Source organism: Neoarius graeffei, chromosome 1 (genome assembly GCF_027579695.1).
Source record: "Neoarius graeffei isolate fNeoGra1 chromosome 1, fNeoGra1.pri, whole genome shotgun sequence".
Lineage (NCBI taxonomy): Eukaryota > Metazoa > Chordata > Actinopteri > Siluriformes > Ariidae > Neoarius > Neoarius graeffei.
The window spans coordinates 85,624,367-85,650,347 of NC_083569.1; the positions used below are offsets into that span (position 1 = coordinate 85,624,367).

Consider the following 25,981-nt stretch of genomic DNA (forward strand, 5'->3'; position numbering starts at 1 on the left):
GTAAGCTACTTGACACTTTAATTTCCCTCTGGGGATCAATAAAGTTACTCTACTCTACACTATAGACAGGGTGAACCACTGTTGAGCGCTTATTGTTTCATGATTAACAACCACCACCACACCACACCCCACCCCACACCACCCCGCTTTTTTTGACAAATCGCACCCTGACTACATGCTTTGCTGTACAATTAAATTAGGCTAAGACATTATAATGCTGACTCGTTTTCAGAATAGTGAAAGTCATAATTTTTCTCCCCCCGTTTCTGCGTCCCTGGATGGACACAGCGCCCTTAGCATTTGCCTATGCCATGGGCCGGCTCTGAATTACATGCCAACTAAAATGTTTCAAGCATTTTTCTATTTTAATTTGGATAATTATGGCCAACAGCACAAAAAAAATCTCATGAGAGAATATTTAATTTTGAGTCTGAGGTTTTTTTTTTTTAATAAAAAGTAAAAATAAATCTGTCTAGTTCAGTACATGTTCAACAAGCATATATGGGCATACTGATCAGGTGTAATAATCAGACTTTTGACCATATAATGAAGTTAATTAGGCCAGTTATAATGTATTAGCACACAGACTGTAATTTGTCTTAAAAGTGCCCTTCCACCAAAAATGTTTAATACTGGCTATTTTTGAAATACCATAGTTCACTCCGAGTTGCATATGCATGCGAAAACGTAATTCTACTCCCATTCCCTGTATCAGCTTATGAAAGAAAATAGTCGGAAAAACGAGTAAATCTGAAAAAGCCCTACGAACTTACGTCACTTCGAAAATTAGTATTCATGGCCTCGCCCACCTTGGCTTGCGACCGCCCACGGGAAGAAAGTTCGGATTTAAGCACGAGGAGAGATAGCAGAGCCCATCTCGTCAGTAGCTAACAAAGAGGACCTAACAGCAAGTTGAAAACATGTCTGAACAAGTTCGTGCCTGTGTTATTTGTGGCAGTAAGACATCAATGTTGCATTTCTTGCCCAAGATAGAAGAGCTGAAGAAGAAATGGTTGGAATTTATCTTTGGAACACCACCAGCGAAGTATAATGCAGCGTTAGTACTGTGTTCTGATCATTTCAACCACAGTGACTTTTCAAACTTCGGTGCCTTCAGTAGTGGTTTTGCTTCAAGGTTGTTTTTAATACCTGGATCTGTGCCGTCAAGATGATCGACCACCAGCTCACAAGCTGTACTGTAAGTAAAACAACTTTTTGTTTGAAGGTTTTTGTCACAAAATAGCATGTTCATATTCTCCATGTTAGCATGCATGACATGGTCACAAGCTAGGCAGGGATGAGAGTTTTCCGCTTTTTCTGAGTAAAAAAATAAAAAGTTCGTATTATGCCAAATCCATTGAGAATTTTTTTTATTAATTTTGGGGGGGTTGGGGTATGTTCCTTCATGCTGTTCAAACTTTATTAACTCCAACGATGTTTACACATTATTTGTAAGTCGCCATCTTTAGTCTCGTTTAAATCTCGTTGAATGTGATGTAAAATTCGTGTTATCTACATTGTTATTCGTCAAAACATCGATGTCGAGACCATAATAGCCAATCAAAACAGTTTTTACAAAAAGACACCAACATCCGCTTGTTCTGACCCACTGGAGGTAGCGTCACAGTGCTGTTAGCCAATCAGAGGTAACACGTTTACATGTCATGAATATTAATGAGTAAGAGCTGAAATCCTGTCGTTCTCCCGCTACCCGCTCCTCCACCAAACTAGAACAGCCTGAAACAGGAGAACCACAGCATTTTTCACCAAAACCGGCTCACAGGGCATTCATTCATACTAGAGACCACCGCACAATTAATGAAAAAACGATGCAATGAGACCTTTAAAAGTAACAATACTACACTTCCTGATGGCTTCTGTACCTTGTTAGTGCTTTGCATAAGTGACACATTTTATATACACTTACTGTATACTGTATGTTTAAATCAAATTAAAAACCCAAATCCAGAGTTTTGCATCATTTTATTAAAAATAGTCAGTGTGCATAAAATGTACATCACATCAGGGCACTGGATTCTGTACAGTCCACACGCCACAGTCACAGGTCTCCTGATCAAACTGAGGTGTCCAGTGTACGTGTGTGTTAGTGTCCCTGCTCTGTCTGTAGATGTGGAGGGAGACTGAGGCCTTTCTCCTGAGCGTGGCATCTCCAGTGCTCATCATCCGAGTCATGAGTGAGGTAACGGCAACCCAGACGCTGCTCAAACTGACGCAGGTCACACCACAGTTGGAAGTTCTGTAGGCACACATGCACATGAAAACATATTTACAAATTATATTACTGCATCATTTTCACATTTTCTTTCTTTTGTTCTGATTCAGCCCAAGTTTTGTTTTTTCAGCTTTCTTGTTGGACTCGTTGGAAGTAGAAGATCCTCCACAAGTGGGTGCTGCTGTATAACTGTGAATCCTGGCAATATTTTATCCTCTTCAATAGACCCCTTTCACATGACGTCACCGCGCCGCGAGATTTTGTTAGGAGCCATATTGGAAGACCAAGTACATGCACTCAATATGAAACAAAGTGCGAGCGAGAGTAAAGTGACACGATGGATGATAATTCTGGTTATGTGAGTACATTACCAGCTGCAGAAAGGGCACGGTATGTGGAGAAACTGGCTGTGATTCATGGGTTTGACCCATATGATGAGACTCGGGGCAAGGGAGAATGGAAACATAAGGAGGACCTGACACCAGTTCTGCCATCTGTTTGCTACCCAGACATTGTAAACTATTTGTTGTTTACACCCAGTGCCTACACTCAGTGTTCGAACTATGCCGATATTTTCGGGGGGCCCCTTTTTTTCCCTTGGGGGTATGTGTGCTTGCGCTTGTCTCGGAGCGCGGATCTCCAAACACATGAGAAGCCTATCTTACGCACATATCACGCGGACTCTACACCTCCACACACGCATCGCTTCTGAAGTCATAACTCATCAGGGGAAATCGTGTCCGCATTGGCATGTTCAAAAAACAACCTCGCGTCAACAATGATACCACACGCAAGGAAAAACAAACAAACAAAAAAAAAAAGTCAGGCTACTCAACAACCAACCTGGCAGCAGCGAGCAAGCCCCAAACCATCCTAAATTATTATTATTATTATTATTATTATTATTATTATTATTATTAAATTGTAGAAGTCTGGGAGGCTTGCTCCTCATACAGTTATCAACATGGGGCCACTTTAGCATGTTTTAAATCTGAATTTCTTGCGTTTGCTTACCTCAAAGTGTCCGCAGATCATGCACAGACTTATCCATTATATCCACAGTTTTTTGCCAAGTCTCACACAGGTTTCTTTCAAGTCTACTGTTGGGCCAATAAATCACAAATAAAACAGCTCAGATTTGTTTGTTTAAGTCGTTTGCCACTCCACTTTATTCTCGTGGGTTCACATACCGCTGCCATTATTTCCCCCTAATCACGAGGTTGTTGGTCTTCCAAAATGGCGCAGGGTCTGTTTACTTCCGGTTTCGGGTGACGTCAGTGAAAGGGGTCTATAGTCTTCTCTCGGTCGTTTTGGCTTTTATAAGCACAAAATCAAGCATTGCACGTGGATTGAAAGCACAACACACTGTTTTATAAGTGTGAGGGATTTTAAGGGTTAAAACACTTTACCCTGATTAACTAGAATCACAATCATCTTGTGCCATGGTACTCAGTGTGACCCCTGAAGCAGAGCCAGATGATCTGTGATTTGTTTTAATATTAGTATAATTCGGTACAGCTGAGGTCTGTAAATTTTTTTTCTCTTTTTTACAGGATCCAAAAAGTTAAACTCCTGATCTTGTGCATCACATAAAAATATATGTGCGGATATATAGGATTTTAGGATTTACTATCATCAGCTTGCCTTGCCTCCACCCCTCATACTAAGACCAGGATTAAAAGGTAATTTTACCTGGAGCCAGGGGTGTCCCATAGCTTTCCCCACACTGAACCTGCGGCGCACAACCACCTGCAGCAGGTTATTAATCAAACTCACCGCTGTGAGAAAAAAGCAGAGAAAATCAGTCATCAATAAAAGTCAAGTTGATTAATCACAGATTCATCAAAGTTTTCAGCATCAATTTAATCAAGCCAGATGTACATTCAGCTTTCTAGAACAGTGAGTTTTATGTCTCACCCTCGAGAGAAATGAGGGCCCACAGATGACGTGGGTACATGAAGGCAGCGTTAGTGATCTGCTGGTGAATGTCTTCATCCTCGTTGAAGGGAAACGTGCCGCTCAGGCTGACATACAGTATCACCCCTACAGCCCACATGTCCAGGGAGCGGTTATAGCCATGGCTGCTGATCACCTCGGGGGCAAGATACGCCGGCGTACCCACCACCGAGCGCCGGAAAGACTTCTCACCGATGATCCGCGCAAAACCAAAGTCACACAGTTTCACCTGAAACACAGACAGTGTGGATATGTTTCAGCTTGTACTGCAAATGTCTGGGGCTTATTTAAATGTAGATATTGATACTCACTGTGCAAATCATCCTATATCATATACAGTAGTAGTACAATAGTAAAAAAGAAAACATCATTTAAATAGACAGGTTCAAAATCCTGTTCCTTGATGACTTCATCCAGTCTACAATCCTACTCTATTACAACTCATAAAACGTTTGAGCCAATAAATCTGCGCTAATACAAGTAAACCGTACAGGGAGATTAGGAGCATGGACAGAATCTGATCTCTGTTCGGACATGTTTGGGGAAAGCAGGCACTGGACAAAGCGAGTCAAGAGACACACCTGAGGAAAAGGATCTGGTGAGGCAAGCAGCACGTTCTCAGGTTTAAGGTCACAGTGAGCGATGTGTCTCATGTGCAGGTAGCGCAGAGCCTCCAAAATCTACAGAAACGCCCAGACACACCCAGATATCAACATCTGACATCCAATAGCAAACAAGCATCATCATGGTGTGGCAAAATATGTAAGGAATAGAACACCTGAGGGTGCACAGTTACAGGAAAACAAGTACCATACAGTGTCTTTCAAAAGTATTCTCCCTTGGTGTTTGGCCTGTTTTGTCACATTACAAGCTGGAATTAAAATGGATTTTATGGAAGGTTAGCACCATTTGATTTACACAACATGCCTACAACTTTAAAAGTGAAAATTGTTGTTTTATTGTGACACAAACAATAAAGATGAAAAAACAAAACTGGAGTGGGCATAGGTATTCACCCCCTTTTATACGGTATGAAACCCCTAAATAAGAGCTGTAACGTTCTTGAATTAAACACTAAGACAAAGGAAATTCTGTAAATGAATATTTCTTTACTTCACTCTCTCGAACACATTACAGATTATGTTATCCGCCTTCTGGCTTCTTCCTCTCTCGCTCCTTCCGCTACCCACCTTTCTAGCTTACCCCCAAACAGTAAACCTAGGGCCCAATTGTGGACTCAATTAAACAATGAACATGTCATTTTTAAATTGTGAAATGAAATTATCCACATTATTCAAAGTCAGCGAGATATGATGGGGGCCCTCTGTTCATCCTGACTGGGTATCTGCGGCCAGGTGACTGTGACCCTGGAGGGTCAGGGGGTAAGGGCTCTGGAGTTTGTTCAGGAAGGATTTCAGTCCAGTCCAGGACGTCTTGTTGACCACTCATGGCTCTTGGATCACGTGACTGGGTAGAGAGATTTCCATTTGCTGTTATGGGTTTGAAGTAGGATGAGTTTCTGGTGATGACATGATTGTTGTTTTTGGCTGTCACCATAGAACCTTTTATGGCAACGATTTTGTATGGGTGGGGGTTGTAGGCAGGGCATAGCTTCCCATCTTTCTATTGACGACACAGGACGAAGTCACCCACCCTCAATGTCGATGGAGTAACATGGCACATCCTGTCCGCATGTCGTTTCATCTGTTTCTTTGCCAGGGCATCTGCCTGCTGTATTGGTACAGCAGTTGGACACGAGTGGCCAGTGAAGGCCTTTCTGTGTGGAGTTTGCATGTTCTCCCAATGTCAGCGTGGGTTTCCTCCGGGTGCTCCGGTTTCCCCCACAGTTCAAAGACATGCAGTTAGGTTAACATGGGGTGGCCTTGGGCTGAAGTGCCCTTGAGCAAGATACTTAACCCCTGACTGCTCCCCGGGTGCTGTAGTGTGGCTGCCCACTGCTCTGGGTGTGTGCGCACGCATGTGTTCACTGCTTAAGATAGGTTAAATGCAGAGGATGAATCTCACTGTGCTTGAAGTGTGCATGTGACAAATAAAGGTTTCTTCTTTCTGCTGCTTCTTCTTCTTCTTGAAAGAGAAGGCCACCCGCCAAAGTTCACAGACCAGACAAAGAGGGCAACAAAGACACCAAAGATAACACTGAAGGAGCTGCAAAGACCCACAGTGGAGATGGGAGTATTTGTCCATAGAACCACTTTAAACCATACACTCCACAGAATGGGGCTTTATAGAAACGGGGCCAGAAAAAAGCCATTGCTTAAGAAAACACATTTGGAGTTTGCCTAACAACATGCGGCAGACTCCCCAAACACATGGAAGAAGATTATCTGGTCAGATGAGACTAAACTTGATCGTTTTGGCTATCATGGGAAATGCTATGTGTGGCACAAACCCAACACCCTGAGAATACCATTCTCACAGTGACGCATGGTGGTGGCAGCATCATGCTGTGGGGATATTTTTCATCTGCAGGGACAGGAAAGCTGGTCAGGACTGAAGGAAAGGTGGATGGCACTAAATACAGGGCAATTCTGAAGGAAAACCTGTTTGTGTCAGCCAGAGGTTTGAGACTTGACAAAGGTTCACGTTCCAGCAGGACAGTGACCCTAAACATACCACTAAAGCTACGTTGGAGTGGTTTAAAGGGAAACATTTAAATGTCTTGGAATGGCCATGTCAAAGCCCAGACCTCAATCCAATTGAGAATCTGTGGTCAGACTTGAAGATTGCTGTTCACCAGCGGAACCCATCCAACTTGAAGGAGTTGGAGCAGTTTTGCCTTGAGGAATGGGCAAAAATCCCAGTGGCTAGATGTGCTAAGCTAATAGAGACATACCCCAAGAGACTTGCAGCTGTAATTGCAGCAAAAGGTGGCTCTACAAAGTACTGACTTTGGGGGAGGGGGGTGAATACATATGCACACTCCAGATTTCCGGGGGGGGGGGGGGGGGGGGGGGGGGCATCTTAATGATCTTTTGTGTCACAATTAAAAAAAAAATACAAAAAAAGCCTTTAAAGTTGTAGGCATGTTGAGTAAATCAAATGGTACTAACCTCCCCAAAAATCCATTTTAATTCCAGCTTCTAATGTGACAAAACAGGACAAACACCAAGGGGGATGAATACTTTTGCAAGACACTGTATCTTATCCTTTCTAAATTAAGACCAGGAACATCCATAGTGCTACAGATTCCAGTGTTTTCCTGGTTTAATACTTAAATAACAAGAGCTTGAGAATCGGTATCTGAGTGGTGGTGTGGAGTAAACACAATAGAATAGTTTCCATTTCAGACTGATAATTAAAAAAAAAAAATAATAATAATAATAAAACATCTGATTATAATATAGCAGAGATTTCCATGGCTACCTGCATAACAAGGAAGCGTGTGGTGCGTTCAGGAAGACGTCCGTTCTCGTTGGACAGAATCATCTCCAGCATGTCGCTATGGAGCTTCTCCATGATGACAAAAGTCCGTTCAGGTGTCTCAAACATGCCTTCGAGTACAATGACTCCAGGATGGGACAGACTCTGGACACACAAACATACAGCATTAACAAGGCAATATAGCAATCATTTTCTGAAACTAATTCCACTATAAAGAACACACTCATTCAACAGACCTGCAGTATTGCCACCTCATTTTTGCTCTGTCTCTCCTGTCTCTCCTGCTCTCCTGCTCATAAAGCGAGTTTTATCAATGACCTTAATGGCTACTGGTCGTCCCGTCTGCCTGTGAGTACCTGCACACAAACCCAACTCTCTGTACATGGCCAGCTCTTAATGGACTAACAGTGTAGATTACTTATCACTCTGAATGAACACCTTACCTCCGTACACCACTCCAAACTGACCTGATCCCAACACTTCATCAGAGAAAACCTGATACAGCAAACTAATATCCTGAGAAACACCCATGACAGTGTTAGCCCACACAGAATACAGGCATTTCCTGCAACAGCTGTATGAGAATAAATACTCACTTGAATTTCTTCACTGATGGCTCGATCATCTAGATAAATAACAAACAGCAAAACTTTATTCTCAAGCAATTTTTTTTCTGTTCTCACTCATTACATTCACCAATCCTTACACTTCAGTGATTAATGCACACTGTGCTTTCCTCTATAAATATGGATCAAAAAGATTTATATATAAAAAAAAAAAAACCACTCATACAGGAGACATAGTGGGCCTAAAGTGTGAAAGTGGACTTATAGATTATCATTTAATTCTAATCTGATTTGCGTATTTAGTAGTTTTCAATACTTTTGCATCATTTCATTTACAGAACATGCCTACAACTTTGAAGATATGATTTTTTTTTTAATTGTGAAGCAAACAACAAATCGCCAGATTTGACCTAGACACAGAAACACTGTGTCCAGGTCCACTGCCGCTGTTTCCCAAATGCAGGAAATTCCACTCTTGGACACTGCCACTCTCAACCAGTCAGAAAGAACAAAACAACAATCTCTTTCTTCCGGTCAAATCTGGCAGGCGTTTAAACTGTTGAAGATGGGGGGGGGAGGGTCGGAGATGCTCGACACACCATTTGAAAGTTGGGAGCACTTCAAAGGGGTTTTTAGTGTGGGGTGCAAAACAAATGGTCACCTTTTTACTGTGAAGAATTCCAGAACCGTTGAAAAAGCTAATAAGAACATCAGGCCTGGACAGCCACTGTACGATGCCAAGTTTACGTACTCCTACGTGCGCTTTGAGTGCAAACACCTTGGATGACCTTGACTTAGGCCCTGTCCACACGGCAACGGATTCAGCTGACTCCGATACAATTGCTTATCGTTTAGGCCTGGCGTCCACACGGCACCGGCGTTTTTGGTGCCCAAAACGCAATCTTTTTGAGAACGGGTTCCAGAGTGGAAAGATCTGGCAACATTGCCGTTGTGAAGTCGTCTGGATGCGTAGAACGGATTTGTTTACGATGACGTCACAACCACATGACTGTGAGTGCTTCACACCGGGTAGAAGTGTAACGAACTCGATGCGAGTTGTCAACAAATCCTATAACTTGGTTCATGAAACGCGCTTACAAAATATTTTCACTGTGAATATTTATTGTGTAATGGTGCAAAGTGAGAGAGAGAGAGAGAGAGAGAGAGAGAGAGAGAAAATAGCCCTTAGGGCAGAGTCAATCTCGCCAGCAAAAATAGGGAAAAAAAGGAGCGATCTCACCTCTTCAGATGTTGGTTTACAGTAAGTCCTACAATACATTCCTCAAAAAGGGCATAGAAGAGCAAATTAATCCATCAACGTGTAGCATTCAATTTATTCCGGACCATTAAAGACGCCGCCTTCCTCGTAGAATCATACGTCATCCTCGCTGCCATATTGGATAGGTCAAAGCGGAGAATAAAGATTCATGTGCTGCGTTTAACTGTACCAACAGGTTTACCGTCCAAACGAGATCACATGGGATTACCTTTCACAGGTTAAAGACGCCGCCTTCCGCGTAGAATCATACGTCATCCTCGCCGCCATATTGGATAGGTCAAAGCAGAGAATAAAGATTAGCTGCGTTTAACTGTACCGTCCAAACGAGATCACATGGGATTATCTTTCACAGGTGAGACTGGAAAAATACTTTTCATTGTATTTGGTCATTATAATGTAATTTTACGAACAGATTTTCCTGACTTTGTGGGTAATATGAAATCTCGCGCATAATAGTTTATGCGCATGCGTCCTTACTTCTATTCTTCTGGTGTCTCTGAAGGGACCGTCTTACAGTGCCCCTAGAGGTGTGGCATGTGTATTGCATCGTTTTCAGCAAGCGTTGCGTTGCCATATGGACCTGATATTTTACTGATCGTTGCCCATTTGGACCCGATATATTTTTAAATAACATCTCGTTGCCGTTGTCGTGTGGATGTAGCCTTAGTTGATATACACTAAGGCCGGTAACATACAGGGCCCTTGGCCATTTTTTATTGATATTAATGTAAGATCAGTACATGAATAAATATATACATGTGTCAAAATTATGGCTCTCTTTGAGTATGGACATGGAAGGATTTTTCTTTTCGTTTACATGAATGTGCATACACAAATAGACCGTCATACTTGAATAAAGTACATAAGCACATGTATGCACACATCAGTGCAGAAATTTAGTGCCACAGCACAACTTGACACGTATTGGTGTCCTGCAGATGTTCTATATATGGAAAATGTAATAATTTTTTTTTAGCTATGTACTATATACCGGCATATTTTACAACAAGTTGTAGTTTCCTAATTAACCATTTTTTTGAGGAGAAAGCGTGCCCGGTACCCGCAAGTAAGAACATTATTTTAGGGAAACAGCGGCGGTGCCCGCAAGTAGGATATTTATTTTAGGGAAACAGCGGTGGTGGCCGCAAGTAAGATATTTAATTTAGGGAAACAGCGGCAGTGTCCTTAGCCTCAGCCAAACAGAAAACTTCAACGTGCATAACTATTCACCCCCCTAATGTCAGTACTTTGTAGAGCCACTTTTGCTGCAATTATAGCTGCAAGTCATTTGGATAAGTCTCTATGAGCTTGCCACATCTAGCCACTGGGATTTTTGTCCATTCCTCAAGGCAAAACTGCTCCAGCTCCTTCAAGTTGGATGGGCTCCACTGGTGAACAGCAATCTTCAAGTCTGACCACAGATTCTCAGTTGGATTGAGGTCTGGGCTTTGACTAGGCCATTCCAACACATTTAAATGTTTCTCTTTAAACCACTCCAGTGTAGCCTTAGCAGTATGTTTAGGGTCATTGTCCTGCCGGAACGTGAGCCTTCGTCCAAGTCTCAAACCTCTGGCCAACTCAAACAGGTTTTCCTCCAGAATTGCCCTGTATTTAGTGCCATCCATGTTTCCTTCAGTCCTGACCAGCTTTCCTGTCCCTGCAGATGAAAAATATCCTCACGGCATGATGCTGCCACCACCATGCTTCACTGTAGGAATGGTGTTCTCAGGGTGTTGGGTTTGCGCCACACATGGCATTTCCCATGATGGCCAAAATGATCAAGTTTAGTCTCATCTGAGCAGATAATCTTCTTCCATGTGTTTGGGGAGTCTGCCACATGCTGTTGGGCAAACTCCAAACGTGTTTTCTTAAGCAATTACTTTTTTTCTAGCCACTCATCCATGAAGCCCCATTCTGTGGAATGTACGACTTATTGGGATTCTATGGATAGATATTCCAGTCTCTGCTGTGGAACTCTGCAGCTCCTTCAGGGTTACCTTTGGTCTCTGTGCTGCCTCTCTGATTAATGCCCCCTTTGCCTGGTCCATGAGTTGTGGTGGGTGGCCCTCTCTTGGCAGGTTTGTTGTGGTACCATGTTCTTTCCATTTGATGATGATGGATTTGATGGTGCTCCGGGGTATCATTAAAGATTTGGATTTTTTTTTTTTAAGAACCCAACCCTGACTTGTACTTCTCAACAACTTTGTCCCTGACTTGTTAGGAGAGCTCCTTAGTCTTCATGGTGTTATTTGGTTAGTGGTGCCTCTTGCTTAGTGGTGTTGCAGCCTCTGGGGCCTTTCAGAACAGGTGTATTATATACAACCCCGATTCCAAAAAAGATGGGACAAAGTACAAATTGTAAATAAAAACAGAATGCAATAATTTACAAATCTCAAAAACTGATATTGTATTCACAATAGAACATAGACAACATATCAAATGTCGAAAGTGAGACATTTTGAAATTTCATGCCAAATATTGGCTCATTTGAAATTTCATGACACCAACACATCTCAAAAAGGTTGGGACAGGGACAAAAAGAGGCTGGAAAAGTTAAAGGTACAAAAAAGGAACAGCTGGAGGACCAAATTGCAACTCATTAGGTCAATTGGCAATAAGTCATTAACATGACTGGGTATAAAAAGAGCATCTTGGAGTGGCAGCGGCTCTCAGAAGTAAAGATGGGAAGAGGATCACTAATCCCCCAATTCTGCACCGACAAATAGTGGAGCAATATCAGAAAGGAGTTCGACAGTGTAAAATTGCAAAGAGTTTTAACATATCATCTACAGTGCATAATATCATCAAAAGATTCAGAGAATCTGGAAGAATCTCTGTGCGTAAGCGTCAAGGCCGGAAAACCATACTGGGTGGCCGTGATCTTCGGGCCCTTAGACGGCACTGCATCACATACAGGCATGCTTCTGTATTGGAAATCACAAAATGGGCTCATGAATATTTCCAGAGAAAATGATCTGTGAACACAATTCACCGCGCCATCCGCCGTTGCCAGCTAAAACTCTATAGTTCAAAGAAGAAGCCGTATCTAAACATGATCCAGAAGCGCAGACGTCTTCTCTGGGCCAAGGCTCATTTAAAATGGACTGTAGCAAAGTGGAAAACTGTTCTGTGGTCAGACGAATCAAAATTTGAAGTTCTTTATGGAAATCAGGGATGCCGTGTCATTCGGACTAAAGAGGAGAAGGACGACCCAAGTTGTTATCAGCGCTCAGTTCAGAAGCCTGCATCTCTGATGGTATGGGGTTGCATTAGTGCGTGTGGCATGGGCAGCTTACACATCTGGAAAGACACCATCAATGCTGAAAGGTATATCCAGGTTCTAGAGCAATATATGCTCCCATCCAGACGACGTCTCTTTCAGGGAAGACTTTTTCCAAAATGACAATGCCAAACCACATACTGCATCAATTACAGCATCATGGCTGCGTAGAAGAAGGGTCCGGGTACTAAACTGGCCAGCCTGCAGTCCAGATTTTTCACCCATAGAAAACATTTGGCGCATCATAAAACGGAAGATATGACAAAAAAGACCCAAGACAGTTGAGCAACTAGAATCCTACATTAGACAAGAATGGGTTAACGTTCCTATCCCTAAACTTGAGCAACTTGTCTCCTCAGTCCCCAGACGTTTACAGACTGTTGTAAAGAGAAAAGGGGATGTCTCACAGTGGTAAACATGGCCTTGTCCCAACTTTTTTGAGATGTGTTGTCATGAAATTTAAAATCACCTATTTTTTCTCTTTAAATGATACATTTTCTCAGTTTAAACATTTGATGTGTCATCTATGTTCTATTCTGAATAAAATATGGAATTTTGAAACCTTCCACATCATTGCATTCCGGTTTTATTTACAATTTGTACTTTGTCCCAACTTTTTTGGAATCGGGGTTGAACCAACAGAACATGTGACACTTGATCTGTTGGTATATAATACACAGGTGGACTTTATTTCACTCATTATGTGACTTATTAAAGTAATTGTTTGCACCAGAACTTTTTAGGGGCTTCATAGCAAATGGGGTGAATATATATGTACACGCCAATTTTCAGTTTTTTATTTGTATTTTTTTCTTCATTTCACTTCACCAACTTAGACTATTTTGTGCAGAACCATTACATAAAATTCAATTTAAAAAAAAACATTTAAATTACAGGTTGTAATGTAACAAAATGGGTAAAAAGCTGGGGGGGGGGAGTGAATAATTTTGCAAGGCACTGTAATAAGTAACGAATGAAACAGTTTGGGGCATGCTGTAATAGGAAAATCAATGACAGGCTGGTGTAACTGTTACAGCTCTGAATTTGACCCACACCCCAAACAACAGCACTTACCTCTTCTACCACAAAAATGTGTCAACAATTACATTTTTAATTATTAAAGAATGGCACGTCATGCTTTTTAACTGTTACTCTAGTTAGAAACAAGTTACTTCCTGCTAGCACTTGTATTGTAGGTGTTAGAGTCACTCCTTCAGCAGCCTCTCTTTTTTCAGCTTGTGCAAGAGAAACCACAAAGTGTAACATCCTCTGGCTTGTAGACTTGTTGGAACATTTGCTAACCATTACAAAGCTCTGACACAAACCCTAACCCTTACAGAAAATTTCACGTTTTTTTTTGATAACTAACAAAGTCTTAGGTTTTGTAGAGTATCCACCATACAAGTCTCTGTGAAAGAGCCGTTACTATAATAATACTAGTGTAACAGAATGATTGCATTAAATATAAAGATATTGCACTTGAATTACAGCCAGAGCTGCTGTTATGGAAAAGTAAGCAACACCCTTATGACCAGTCAGATTTAAAAATTTAACGGTACTGTCGTCCAAGAGTATTTTTTTTTGTTTACTTGTTTGCGCCATTAAACCTTGCAGCACCCGTGCAGAACTAAAGAAGCAAACATGTCTCGGTTGCTTGACTGTATTTGGGTTAAAGTGGAAAGTGCTGTAATTTTTTTTTTGTAAAGGTTTTAATTTCGTGTGTAATATTATGGGACATTTAGGAATACCTGGAATAAGTTCGTATAAACAATTTGTGTGTGTGTGTGTGAGAGGGAGAGAGAGAGAGAGAGAGAGAGAGAGAGAGAGAGAGAGACCTGCAGGCCCTGCTGTGCTGAGGCCAATGCTCTGTAAAGGCATGAGTGCGAGTCTGATGGCCGACTCCCAGGCTGCTCCTTCTGTATTTGCGAACACACAGTAGACCACAGAACTCGTCAGCAGCTCAAATGAATGACCAGCGTCAACCGACTGCACAGTAACAGTGAGCTGAGATGAACCTTGAACCTGCAGCACTTCAGACAGAGGCAGCTCCTGTACAGCAAGGAGGAAGGATTAGGAACAATGTGTGACAGCTTATGAGAGCCAAACACAGAACATTTACATTTTTAAAGATGCCATATGAGATAAACAACAAATTATGTTATTTATATATATATATATATATATATATATATATATATATATATATATATATATATATATATATATATATATAAAATAAAAGTAAATAAAGTGGACATACTAAAAAGGATATGTTAGATTTTTGCGAAGTGAGGAAGAGAACACCTGGGTGGGGGGGCATGATGTTATAGGAAAATTATCGAAGGCGGAGTGGTGTGTGGGAGAGTTACTGTTAAAACCCACAAAATGATCATTCTGCATTATACACCAGTTAGTTCCATTTGACTAATTTGACTGGTCACGCAGTTTACCAAGAGTGCCCATATTTCCGATAAATGCACTGGGACATTTCACTGTGTTGACCACTCTGCTTGTCTGTGTCCACCACGTAAATTACACTTCCTATTTTGAAACCATTACTGCAGTGGTGTTCGTGACATCAACAACAAACATGGCAAAAATTACACTTTTCAGGAATATAACTTTTGGCTTAAAATATGAAAGCTCATCAGATGAAGATGAAAAAGAATACAGAATGCCGATTTTACCTGAAGTACTTTTAACGGGAATGTACGAATCAATCAATGTGAGCTAGCTAGCCAGTTACCTGATGTGCTATAAAGTGAGTGTGGTTTCTTTGGGATCAAAAAGAAACACAGTGTTTGGCCATACTGGCGTTGAGTAGTACATATATCGGATATATTCCATTCAGCTAGCATGATATTGAATAAGTCGAAGATGAGTTCAATATTATGCTAGCTGAATGAAATATATCTGATATACCATGAAAAAAGCCAGCCAATATTATTAAGTCGTCCTGGGTATGATTTTAAACTGCAACCAGTTGAGAGTCTCAGGTCCAGGAGGACTTGAGCATTGGGGGAAGTGGAGTTACCCCTTAATCACCATTGCCCCCAGGTCCGCTCTGACCCGGAGTGGCTTCCAGCTATGGGTTAAATAGTACATCACCAATAAGGCGCTGGCAGCAGGGCACTTTTCGGTGCAGTGTGGCAGATGAACCCAACAGGGTCAATGGCACACCACTAGATGGCATGCAGAAGTGCCACTGAAATGGCCAACGGATGGCATCACTCGGCAAGTCGGTTGTCACTGTGGGGCAACTTCTATACCTGTCAGGTCTGTGGCACTTTTGTGCACCAATTGGCATCAGGTCTGGAGGTCCAGAGACAACACGATGGAGGCATGACATTGTTTGTCTGACCTTACCATGCAACTCTCTTTCAGTTTTTCGATGTCTGTTGGTATGTTTTTCTCTTGTAAATCTACAAGAAAAGCATCTAATGAAGTTTTGGGAGTCTTTTGGGTGTTCAATGCATCTTTCTCTTTCCCAGCGAACAAAGAAATGCTTCTGTGCATGCGCAGCAGAAACCTCTCACTGAATATTTGTATCAGCTCCAATGTGTGACATGTTGTCTTGACAACCATGCAATATAAACCATATTCAACGCTCATTCTCCATTGGGTAGAGTGACGTAATGCACATAGGATAAACGATATGCTAGCAATACTGCATGCTATCAAACCAAATGAATGAAACCTGCTAGAAGGGAATAGAACATTTTTATTCCATCGAAAAAGTGCCCTGTATGTATAATAATCAATATTAATGTCTTGCTTATAGAACCGTTGTATAAAAGTAATATTGCACTCGTAATTGTGTGGTTATACTGAATAATCAGCACAGCTGTAATTACCTATTGCACTTGGCCCGCAGGCTGGTACCTACACAGAACCAGTAGATATTCATTATAATCACACTCTTGCTTGTATGATACTGCTTAAATAACGCATCCTGAAGTGTTTCATTCCTCTAATATCACATCTGCTATTATGGAAAATTAATCAGCACCTTCTGACCAATCAGATTTGAGAACTGAATAGTGCTGTAGTATAAAGTACAATAACGTTCTGGGAGGTTGTGAGATTCACAGGGAATACAAAGCACCTTGTAGTACTTGTTGCTGTTCTCGTTCTGGTACAGTGTGATGCTTTTCCCATCTAGAACCCAGTAGTGCCTTTTTCTCTGCAAGACAAACCGAACTGATGTTCATTATCTAACATTTACAAATCTACACAATTTTCCCCTGACAACAAATGTCAGTGTGTTCTTCTGGTGTGTGTATTAGTGTTCACTCACCAGTGTATCTACATTGGTATGGTGCAACAGCCAGCCTTTCTTCAATATTCCACTGGATCTCCTCTTAGTTTGTTTAACTGACTGCACCACCCTCATCAAGGGGATATTACTGCTGAAACATGGACTGAAAGACAGACAGAGAGAAGAGATGGATGGCTGGCGAGTGTAGTGTTTATGCAGGATACATGATGTACTGTATAAACACTAAATGTAATATTAGTACAGACTATAATACTGTACTATAGTCCATGATGTGTGGTTACCCGATTGGTGGTTGTTCGGCAGAGTCCTCAACGTGAGGTCGCGCTTTAAAGGGATACTCTTCATAAATAGCGTTGACTGTTACCACAGCAATGTCCTCCTCAGATTCAGGCTTCTGGTTTGAGTTGCTCTCTGTGCAAGATGGGTGGGAGAAAGCATGTGGTTTGTCACTTCTTGTGTTAACTGGAAGTGTGTGTGGGTTCTGACTCTTCAAAAAAAAAAAAAATTTAATTTTGGTTACAATAAATTGCCCCTAGGAGTGAATGTGTGTTTGATGGGTCTTAATTCCTTTCCAGGGGGCATTCCTGCCTCGGTAGACTCTAGATCTATTGTGGCCCTGACCAGGATAAACCACTTACTGAAGATGAACGAATAATGAGTCACAACATCTGTATTTTCTCCATTTCCTGTTTTGTAGACGAAAATTTAACTGATTGGTTTGTACGTGTGGCAGAAATGTAACAGTACATTGCAATGCAAAAACATGACGTGCAATATCAGTGATCTATTAATTAGTGTGAGTGCACAAGCTGTCACTTATTGTTCATGTTCCGGGTGGAGCTGTTTAGCCCAGGAAGCTGTATTTGTTATGCTACAGATGCTCACTGCTGTGTTTATACTCAGCATGTACCTCCATCAGAGGTTTAGCATGGTATGTTATAAAGCTTTCCTGTCTGTCATCCTGATATGTCATTCATTCGCAATGTAAAGTTTGTGCTTGCTGTTTATTGATGGTGTTTTGTTTGTGTGCAGTGCATTGGTTGAACTGTAGTTTAGCACTAGACTTTGAGCACAGAGGCTAACGGTGCATGTTTAGCGAACTTGTAGAGGTCTGCACCCTTGGTTTAGTTGAGCAAGGTGTGTAAAGTTCAGAAAATAGTCTGTAAAAATGACTCTGCAAAATTGTGTATTTGTTTACAACCATCCATCCATCATCTGTAACCGCTTATCCTGTGCAGGGTCGCGTGCAAGCTGGAGCCTATCCCAGCTGACTATGGGTGAGAGGCGGGGTACACCCTAGACAAGTCACCAGGTCATCGCAGGGCTGACACAGACACAGACAACCATTCACACTCACATTCACACCTACGGTCAATTTAGAGTCACCAGTTAACCTAACCTGCATGTCTTTGGACTGTGGGGGAAACCGGAGCACCTGGAGGAAACCCACGCGGACACGGGGAGAACATGCAAACTCCGCACAGAAAGACCCTCGCTGGCCGCTGGGCTCAAACCCAGGACCTTCTTGCTGTGAGGTGACCGTGTTTACAACCATGTTATGCTAATTTTGTTTTCTTTAATTTTATTACTTTTGTTTTCTTTAGTTTTCATGGTGCTCAGTGTATGATGTCTGGTGTTCGAAGCTATACTCATGTTCAAGAGGAATAAAACGCATCTGAACCTGTCATAGACTCTTTCCTGTTGTTCTTAATTCCAAGGGCTGCTACAGTGTTAGTAAATAATCACACATTATTTTTTAAAAAGCAAATTAAAAATAAGCGCTGGATAAAAACCCATCTATCTTATGCAAACAAAGATACAAATTTTGTTGTCTGGTGGTCAAGTGTTTATATGTTGCCTTGCACTTACGATCCAGTTCCCTGTGGTGGTGCACGTATGTTGTTCACCAAAGTCATCAAAAATCTGGTGACTTGTCTAGGGTGTACCCTGCCTCTCACCCATAGTCAGCTGGGATAGGCTCCAGCTTGCCCACGATCCTGCACAGGATAAGCGGTTACGGATGATGGATGGCTGTAAACAAATACACAATTAGTTGATGCATTACCGCAGGGGTGGGCAATTATTTTTTCCATGGGGCCACATGAGAAACAGAAAATTTTGTGGAGGGCCGGACCAAAAGGCTGAACTAAATTCTGCATAATATTAATTGTATTTCTTTATATAAAGCAATAAATAACATTGTTTTTACAAGCTGCTAAGACTGGTAAGAGTATGGAAAAAATGAGGTTGCCTTACAAAAAATGTCATTTATTCAATCAAATTTCCCAAAACAATGGTTAACAAAATGTGAACGTTTGTACCATTTTTTTTCAGTCACATTCACCCCAAAACACAATAAAGACATCACAATATTGTCTTTCTACTCCAAATATCAAGCAAGAGACATCATATTATAATAACGATGCCCACATTTGTAGTCTAATCACCTCATTTGGTGTTTTTCAGTTTTTTATTTGTTCAGTGAGAGAAATCTAGTCTCTGTTGGTCTTTAACGAGTGCATCAGAGTCAGGTTGAATGTCTGAGGTGGAGATGCGAAGCACAGCTGACAGATGATCATCAGTCGATTCTGTGTAGGAATCAGATCTACAGATCGGCTCGGGCTCTGGCGCCTGCTGGTGACGTCACACTATGTGATTGGCTGGACCGTTTGAAGGATGACGTACAAGTTTGTGGTTGGTCTGGACAAATTACGGAAATAGTTATCGCAGGATTAGGTTTTGTGGGATGTCATGTCATGTTCATGTCAAGTGCATTGCATTTTTGTTGAACACAACTTCAAAATAAAAGCAATGCACATTCAGCCCATGCATGAGGTAAAATTAGAAAATACGTTTATTTTGTAATTTCTAATTAACCTTACGCGGGCCGGTCAGAATGAACCAAAGGGCCGGATGCGGCCCGCGGGCCGTAAAATGTCCAGGTCTGCATTACCGTATTCTCTTCAGTATGGAGCTCTGCTTCACGCACAGAAGCTCCGCTAAAATACACTGCCCGGCAAAAAATTAAAAAAAATTGCACATACTAATATTTAGTTGAACTGCCTTTAGCATGAATTACAGCCCATATTTGCTGTGGCATTGTTTCAGCAACCTTATGTAATGTCACAACATTTATTCATGTTCAGAGTTGCATTAATTTTTCGCCAAGATCTTGTACTGATGAAGGGAGAATCAAACCACCCTGTAAAGTGTTCTCCAGTACATCCCCAAGACTTTCAATGGGGTTAAGGTCAGGACCCTGTGATGGCCAATTCATGTGTGAAAATGATTCCTCATGCTTTCTGAACCACTCTTTCACAATCTGAACCTTAATTTTATGCCCGTGCCATCAGGGAAGAAATAATCCATTGATATGATAATAACCTGGTCATTCAGTACATTCAGGCCATCAGCTGACTTCATTTTATTGCCCCATAACGTTGCTGAGCCTCGACCTGACCAACTGAATCAACCCCAGATCATAACACTGTCTCCAGAGGCTTGTACAGTGCATGATGGGTTCATCCCTTCATGTGAGTCCCTTCTTACCCGGACACGCCCATCACTCAGGGACAGGGTCAATCTGGACTCATCAGACCACGTGACCTTTCTCCATTGCTCCAGAGTCCAATCTTTATGCTCCCTAGCAAATCGAAGCCTTTTCTCCTGATTAGTCTCACTAACAAGTGGTTTTCTTATGGACACAGCTGTTTAGTTCCAATCCAGCAAGGGGTTCTTGCATCATGTGTGGAAATGCTCTTAATTTCACTATTAAACATAGCTGTGAGTTCTACTGTCAGTTTTTTTTTTTACAATTTGACTTCAAGTGTTTAAAGTGATCTCTGATCATGGACAGTCTGGATTTTTTCCTGACCACATTTCTCCTGCAAAGTTGATGGTTCATCACTATCCTTCCAGGTTTTAATAATGTGTTGTCCAGTTCTTAATCCAATTCCAGCAATCTCCTAAGTTGTTTTCTTTGCTTGTTCCAGGCCAATAATTTGACCCTTCTGAAACACAGTAACATCTTTTCCACGACCATGGGATATGTCTACTGATATAATTGTTTAAGAAATGAGAAGTTACTCACTGCATCAGTTAGGGGTAAAAGAATTATTGCTAGCTGAAACACAATCACTGCAGTAATTATCCAATCAAAGGCTCTTAAATAGTTGTGCATTTAACAGCAGTGTAAATGGAGAGCAGGCTGGTCACATGATCGCATCCTTTCACGGAAAAACAAGAATCGTCAGCACTTATGAAGCGACCAGTTGCAATGAACACCACGCACTATACGTTATAGCAGAAATAATCAACCTTTCTACTGAACTGAATCATGACCAGAGTGCATCGTTATACCAGTAAAATGTAGCTGTTTGTATGCATGTAATTTGGCAAACCTTCTCCATTGGCTCGCTCCCCTCTACAGTCCGGTGGAACCCGAGACTCACAGCGGCGATGACAGTTAAACTTGCAGTCTGCATAAAGAAGACAAGATGAAAAAAATTCAAAGGCAAATCAGTAAAATACAAACTAAGAGCAAGCATAAAGAAAGAACATCACATGCCTCTATATGCACTGGGCTAACGCTGCATTAAAGAATTACATCCCTGTTTTCCTCCATTATCTCTATCCACTGCATATTTACTGTATGTTAAGTTTCCTTTCAAAATTCACTAAGGACAGATTTTGAACTCTGAATATACAAAACATTTTTATTGATTGCTTTAATAAATTCCCAAAGATATTTATAAATTTAGCTCTAAATTTGTATAAATTGTCTTTTTCAGTAATCAGATTAACTTTTACGAAGTAGTTGTTTATAGTTATGTGTAAACTTTAAAGTACTGTATAAGTAATCAGAATTATTGTTTTGCTCTTGAGTAATGGCAGTTTTGGAAAGACTCCCCCCCCCCATCATTACTGTCGAAGAATTGTTAATAGTATTAACAGCGCTAATAGATGAATAGTTTTAGATCTGAATTTGCTTTGTACAGTCACATGTTTAAAGTGCATATTCTGGACCAATTTCGTGTTTTTTTTTATATGAAAGTATGTCCCTTTACACACTCATCCAGAAAGATAATTTTGCACAAGGCCCTCTGTCTACAGCAGAAAAAAATAAAATAACAAAACGCGTCTGGAAAAATCCCAAGGGAGTCTGGAGCCAGATTCGTGACGTCACCTGCGGAAGCGCCAGCAGGCTGCGCGAGCTTTGCACAGTTTCAGTGCACAGCCTGTGTAGACCAAGTGCTCCCATTTCTCTCTCATTATCCGGCCTTTCGGGAAACGATGAGTACTAATCCCATCAAGATTGGTGTTGCTACACCCTCCTACGATACAACTGTTAACGATTTTAATAATTATGCGATAACGTTAAAGAAATTTGCAGAAAACCACCAGGTCATTTTCTCATAAACAAACCAGCGCTGACGTAGGATTCAGAGGGAGGCGTCCCGCATGCGACGTCACGAAAATCAATGTTTGCCGGGAAATCCAAATGTCAATTTTTTCAGAGGCGGACCAATTCGCCTCAAATGGCTTGATTTCAACTGAATTTTTCTGGTATTACGCAAGGTAAAAAACTGCAGAGAATGCAGAATGTGACAGATATTTGACCAAAGTTTAATATAAAATAGAAGAATTACATTGATCCTGCTCCTGAATTTACCCATGATATGCACTTTAAAATCTTCATAGCCAAATTCTTGACAACTGTCCTTAGACTTCCATTAAAGTACATTTCTGAGTAAAAAGATCAACTGTGAGCGACTGCTCACTTATGTATAGCCCCGCTCTCGCTTATATCAGAATGCAAGCATTCGAAGGAATAGGACAATTATTATGAATGCTGATTTCAACAAATAATTAACCCTGAAACAATTACGTAAAGAGCAGTGTTCTCCCCAGGGATTTCAAATAGCATCCTGGTAAACTGTCATTTTGAAATAGCATTTTGCTTCTTGAAATAGCGTCAGGATCTACCCGATAGGTTTCGTAAATACATTCAGTTGGTAAACAGGAAGTCGATGTGCGGCAGACATGAAAACGGTATACACGGTATAGAACCCCAAGCTGAAGCTCGGTACCAAATAGTAAATACAAATAGTAGTAAAATAGTACAAATAGTAAATAGTACAAATAGTACAAATAGTAAATACAAATCACTGTTGTGATTTGTAGTTGCTGAGAAAAGTGTGACGAAAATTTTGTAAATCCACACTATAGGTTTCGTAAATACATTCAGTCGGTAAACAGGAAGTTGATGTGCGACAGGCCTGAAAATGGTATACACAGTATAGAACTCCAAGCTGAAGCTTGGGACCAAGCAGTTGTGATTTGTTGTTGCTGAGGAAAGTGTTACGAAAATTTTATAAATCCACGCTATATGTTTCGTAAATACGTTCAGTCGGTAAACAGGAAGTCGATGTGCGACAGACCTGAAAATGGTATAAATGGAATAGAACCCCAAGATGAAAAAAGTGTTATGAAAATTTTGTAAATCCATCCTATATATTTCGTAAATATGGTGTAGTGGTTAGCGCTGTCGCCTCACAGCAAGAAGGTCCTGGGTTCGAGCCCCGGGGCCGGCGAGGGCCTTTCTGTGCGGAATTTGCATGTTCTACCCGTGTCCGCGTGGGTTTCCTCCGGGTGCTCCGGTTTCCCCCACAGTCCAAAGACATGCAGGTTAGGTTAACCGGTGACTCTAAATTGACCGTAGGTGTGAATGTGAGTGTGAATGGTTGTCTGTGTCTATGTGTCAGCCCTGTGATGACCTGGCGACTTGTCCAGGGTGTACCCCGCCTTTCGCCCATAGTCAGCTGGGATAGGCTCCAGCTTGCCTGCGACCCTGTAGAAGGATAAAGCGGCTAGAGATAATGAGATGAGATGAGATATTTCGTAAATAATTCCATTCAGTAGACTTAGATCAAGTTTAAAAAAAAAAAACGGATTTCTTTTACTATGGTCTTTGAGCCAAAAGGTCAAGAGTCCAGCATCTTCCTGCTCAAGCACATAGACTTAACCTAGATGTGTAACTAAAGTGTGTTAGAGCACAGAAGATACAAAACTGTTCAACCTTGACCTCAGTTATGTCCTTCATGTGTAACCTTTGACCCAGAAGTGTTAGCAGCTCTCACCAGAACACTGCAGGCCTTGGCGGAACAGACCCTTCAGCAGCCGGTGACAGTGCTGACACACTGTAGGCTTGGTGTATGTGTGGATATGAAAGGTGTGTGGCACTAGGGGTCTGCCTCCTTTAGTTCCATCGCACAGCCCCAACCACACGGGCCTGTCTGCCCACGATGGGGGCCGAGAGCGTGACCGCTTGGAAAGACTGATCTGGAAAAGAGAGGAGACAGACAACAGCATGAGTAAAGGAAGAATGGAAAATATAATTATGTGTATTATTAGTGAGCATTTTGTATTATTCTTGAGTGTTTATATGCCTGTCTTGTAGTGACGAACAATTACTATGAGAGCTGGGACTTAAGCTCAGCCAAACCTTAGCCAGACACCAAAAAAGCAACAGGGCCAAGGATTTTGCAAGGGATTAGCAGCAGGCTGCTCCGTTGTGTGTAGTTGTCGAAGTTCATTTTAAAAGTAAGTAAAATCACACAGGGAAATGAATACTTAAGTTTGAGTGAAAAATACTGTTGCAAGTGTGTGTGGAAGAAGAGTCTGGAGGCAGAAATCTTAGTTTCTAGGTTGTTAGCCTGTACTACTTGCTCTCGGTAGCACTGCTTTATTAGCATTCGTTAACACTACTGATGAACACTACACCAGCTGGAAGGTGACTTCACTGCTGCGCTGACGGTGCTGACTCACAGTTAAGCTTGCGTTGGCCTCTCCGCACTGCTCTCCAAACTAAAAACCAGTGAATTGATAAACTGGTCTCTTCATGCAATTGACACAATCTTCTCGACGAGAAGCCTGGGTTCGGGGGAACCAGCCTGTCCTGCCGGAACGTTCACAGCTGGCTACATGATGGATGCATGGGAGAGGTGGCAGGTCATGTGCCTGGCGGTCCTTTCTGTGGAGGACATTGAAGACATCTACCTATTCGGAACCATGATTACAGGACTTTTGCTAACTGGATTAGGCATTGCCCTGGTTTATTGAGGAAATCAGAAAACGGTGACAGCTGTCCAAAGCCCCATAAAGCTGCCCAACATGATTGAAGCGGTGGGCAGAGCTGTTGGCACTCAGACTGTGCCTATTCAGAACTTGAACCGCAACATGGATAACATCATGGAGAAGCTTTCGGCTTTGCAGAGGAAAACGGATTCGGAGACCAGAATGGACAGAGTAGTCGTGTAAAGGAATGCGTCTACTCACCCCAAGACCAAACAATCCCAACCTTATTTGCTTTCGGCTCCCTCAGACAGCACCGGCCTTGGCCAAGGCCGTTGCTGGGACAACAATTCCCCCCGGAGGTCACTGCTGTTAGACTCTCTCGTATTCCTCCCCCCTCTTCCCACGGTCGCCGCTACCCCCAGTGTGACAAGCAGGTGCGTGACCAGCACCATCATGGCTGCAGGAACGGACAGCTGCTTGCTTGCGCTGGGTTACCTCTATCTCCTCCCCTCCCCCCTTTCCCCCTCCCCCCATCAAGTCCCGAGTTTTCGTGTTGTAAAGTGTACTTGTGTTATTTTGTGCTGAGGTGTTTTTTTTAATGTTCCCACACTGTACTCCTCACAGGAGCATAGTGTGGGGGTTGTTTTTTTCTCCTCCCCTATCCTCATGTTACTCTGTATTTTTTTCTTTTCATCCCTGTCTTCCTGTCCTGTCTAATCCCCCTATGTCAATTGTATGTGTGTATGTAAGGACAGGTTGATGGTCAATTTCGCTGGTACTTGTGACTAGTGATAATAAAGGGTTCATTCATTCATTCATTCATTCATTCATATATATTACACACACACAAATATATATACACACACATACACATACACACATATATATATATATATATATATATATATAT

The 25,981-nt window shown here is 41.7% G+C and overlaps 1 pseudogene; it reads right to left on the reverse strand.

The window, feature by feature from the left end:
* Positions 1-1,966: 1,966 nt before the first annotated feature.
* Positions 1,967-24,366, reverse strand: LOC132885385 (serine/threonine-protein kinase D3-like; annotated as a pseudogene).
* Positions 24,367-25,981: the final 1,615 nt, after the last annotated feature.